Raw genomic sequence first — 3,883 nt, forward strand, 5'->3', positions numbered from 1 at the left:
ACGAAAATACGTTAAAAATGAAAGAATGTGTGATATACATAATACGATATATATATATATATATATATATATATATATATATATATATATATATATATATATATATATATATATATATTGATGTGAAGGAAGAATCATTATGAAAATAAAAAGTCGTTTATCGGCCACAAATCGTAGCAAATACTTAAAGAACCCTCGCTTCGTTCGCACAATGCCCGGAGAACGTTGTATTACGTGCGGAGGCGTCAAGTCTCCCGTTTTGCGCGTCTCTCCGTGTTGGCATGGCAGTCGATCGGAGCGAGGAAGCCGAGCTCTTTCGGGAGTTGCATACTTACGTACAAAAATAAAGTGCTCTAGCGTGTTGTCTTCGTGACCCGCGGTACAGGCAAAAAATGACAAACAATAACGTGCTCTCGCGTGTCGTCCTCGTGACCCACGGCACGGAAAAATAACAAACAATAACGTGCTCTCGCGTGTGGTCTTCGTGACCCGCGGCACGGAAAAATGAAAAAAAAATAATGTGCTCCAACGAGCCGCATCCACTGCACTGCCATACGAACAGAAACATTACATCCAGTGCCCTTAGTATGCAACTCCGCCTCGTGTCAGAGAGATCGAGCCGTCCGATACTTTGGAGATTGTACGTAAACCGGAACTATATTCGTTCCGAAATAAAAATTATAAGAGTCCAGATATATGGATGAAACAAACGCAAAGCGTATGCAGCAAAGAATAATCTTCCTTCGGTCGAGATCCGTCATATTCGGAGAGGAATAACATTCGTCGCAGCAGCCTCGTTGTCGAGAGTCTGAAACCCGCCGTTGCGAGATCGAATTTTACGTGCTCGCTTCGCGTTGCCGGGAACCAAGTATAGACCGCTCGAGGCCCATATACGACAAGTCCCAACGAATTTTTACCCGAACGAAGAGAACGTACCGTCGACACGACCCTCGAATTTTTCGCAGGATCGCGTGTCGCCCCGCTCTCTCCTATCTGTCGATCGTATTTGTACCGTTCCGTTCGGAGGGGACGATACGTCGCGCAAGCCTCGTTGTCGAGAGTCTGAAACACTCAAGCGTCCGTTGCCGTGCTCTTATGAATCATTTATGTTCGCTTCGCGGCGTTGGGGTTAAAACATAGACCGCTTGAGGCTGTACGGCGAGTCCCAACGAATTTTTACCCGAACGAGAGAGAGTACGTACGTACAGTCGTCGACCTCGAATTCTCGCAGGTTTCGCGTCGTCGTCACCGCTCTCATATCAGTCGATCGTACCGTTCCGTTCGGAGGGGACGATACGTCGCGCAAGCCTCGTTGTCGAGAGTCTGAAACACTCAAGCGTCCGTTGCCGTGCTCTTATGAATCATTTATGTTCGCTTCGCGGCGTTGGGGTTAAAACATAGACCGCTTGAGGCTGTACGGCGAGTCCCAACGAATTTTTACCCGAACGAGAGAGAGTACGTACGTACAGTCGTCGACCTCGAATTCTCGCAGGTTTCGCGTCGTCGTCACCGCTCTCATATCAGTCGATCGTACCGTTCCGTTCGGAGGGGACGATTCGTCGCTCGCGCCCAAGCCTCGTTGTCGAGAGTCTGAAAGAAACCCGCCGTTGCGAGATCGAATAATTTTATACTCGCTTCGTGTTGCCGGGGAAAACTCTTATAGACCGCCTCGAGACTCTGCACGAAGACGACGAGTGTCCCATCGATCATAAAATTGTTATGTTCACCCGAAAGAGAGCGTCTTGTCGATCTCGAAAGCAATACGCCACTGGGTGTTTGGTTTTTTTTCTTCTCAGTTCGACGCGCACGTTCGTTCCAGAGGGGACGATTCCGCGTTGCCCGTTGTCCTCGTTGTCGAGAGTCTGTAATCCCGCCGTTGCGAGCTCGAACAGTTTATGCTCGCTTCGCGTTGCCGGGAGGAAAAAGACCGCCTCGAGGCTGCTGGTACGCGGAGGAGTCCTAACGAATTTTTGAAAGATTTTTTTCTCTTCATACCTGGACGCGCGTGTGCATTTTTCGTAACTTTGAGGGAGACCTTACGCGTCAACCATCGGCGTATGCGTTTCATCCGTAGGACCGATATATCGTGTCGCCTCGAACTTCGTCGAGCAGTGAAAGCCGCCACGGTTCGGCGACGCCCGCGTCTCTTTCACCGGAGACGTTTGGGTATCGACTTGTTCGAACTTTAGTACCAAGAGACTTAAAGATCAACAAAATATACATATACGATTACCCTGAATGGTGGATCACTTGGCTCGTGGGTCGATGAAGAACGCAACTAATTGCGCGTCAACGTGTGAACTGCAGGATACATGAACATCGACATTTCGAACGCACATTGCGGTCCACGGATACAATTCCTGGACCACGCCTAGCTGAGGGTCGTTCACGTAACCAGAATACTGCTTGCGTTGCGTTTCGTCGAATCTTTTTTCCCTACGGTGCTCGAATCTGCCCGCCGTCGTTCATTCTCGAATTAAATTACAAACGTTTTTGAGTTCGGGCGGCACCAAGAAAGGGAGGAAGAGGAGCGATACGCGACGTACGAGCGATCGTTGGACGTTCGTCCGGGTCGTCTGTGGCCGTGCCGAGGCAATCTGCGTTTGGCAACGTGTGTACGCGTGCGGCGTGCGTAAACGCGTTCACGGAACTCGACGGTGTGTCGATCACGAACTCGCGTGAGTTCTTCGCAGCGTCGTGAGTCGTCCGTTTAACGGACGACCGCCCACGGGAACCGCTTCGTGTTTCGATCGCCGATTTTGTTCCGCGTTCCGAATTCGCACACCCGCCACACGCATCGCCTTCGCCTGCCTTTAGCGCACGATACGAACATGCCGCGCGCTCGACGTCGTTTAAAATGAATTGTTTTTTTCACGCCGCAAGACCGAGGGAGATTTCTCGGTCGAGAGAGAAGAGATATACAAGAGAGAGAGAGAGAGAGAGAGAGAGAGAGAGAGAGAGAGAGAGAGAGAGAGAGAGAGCGACATCGTTGTAACGCGAAGGACGATGATGCGCATCCGATCGTTCGAAGTTCTCCTCGTACAGCCCCAGGGTGTTCGATCAGAATAACCCGTTCTCTCTGTTCTCTCCGCGCGTGTATACCATGTTTCCGCAAGGGAAGAAAAGATCTCTCGCGCGGACCGTCACTCGAACATAGGCCGTCGTTGCGCTCGTGTAGCGTCGCAACGTTTCTGGCCTGTGACGCGTGTCCGCGCTTCGGAGATCTCCCGAAACTCGAATCGGTAACACGCGCGATAAAGGAGAGAGTTTTCAGAGCAGATACGGGAAGATTGGCTCCCCTTTGGCGAGGCTCGAGTTTTTCTTCGACGAGGTGCCGCCTCGGTGCCGCAAGATACTACTGCCCTACTTCGTGATCATCGAGTGCGTTGGTCACCCCATGTCTTCGTTGTCGAGACGGGACCGCGCGACCAAAAGCCGGTCATCCAGTCCCCGGAAGCGCAGCTTGCGCTACGATCGCATCGTACGCTTTTCCACGCGTGCGTTCCCTTTTATTTCCCGCTCACGCGGCAGAGAGATTCATGCGGGTTCTCCATCTCGGCCTGTCCTTCGTTCTGAAGGATCAGGGTAATAAAATCGGGGGAAAAGGATTCGCTCCGTTTCGATCTCTGCGTATTACTAAGCGGAGGAAAAGAAACTAACCAGGATTTCCTTAGTAGCTGCGAGCGAACAGGAATGAGCCCAGCACTGAATCATGCGGTTCCGCCGCTGGGAAATGTAGTGTTCGGGAGGATCCGTTTATCCCGAGACAACGAACCGCGTCCAAGTCCATCTTGAATGGGGCCATTTACACACAGAGGGTGACAGGCCCGTAGCGACCGGTACATGTTTCGGGAGGATCTCTCCTTAGAGTCGAGTTGCTTGA

General features: G+C 51.1%; 1 non-coding gene across 1 annotated transcript; it reads left to right on the plus strand.

Moving 5' to 3' along the window:
* Nucleotides 1–2,230: 2,230 nt before the first annotated feature.
* On the plus strand, nt 2,231–2,385 carry LOC143432082 (5.8S ribosomal RNA). Its single transcript, XR_013102890.1, has one exon. It is a non-coding gene; the product is annotated as a 5.8S ribosomal RNA (ribosomal RNA).
* The last annotated feature ends 1,498 nt before the right edge of the window (nt 2,386–3,883 follow it).

Source organism: Xylocopa sonorina, unplaced genomic scaffold, assembly GCF_050948175.1.
Source record: "Xylocopa sonorina isolate GNS202 unplaced genomic scaffold, iyXylSono1_principal scaffold0024, whole genome shotgun sequence".
NCBI classification, from domain to species: domain Eukaryota; kingdom Metazoa; phylum Arthropoda; class Insecta; order Hymenoptera; family Apidae; genus Xylocopa; species Xylocopa sonorina.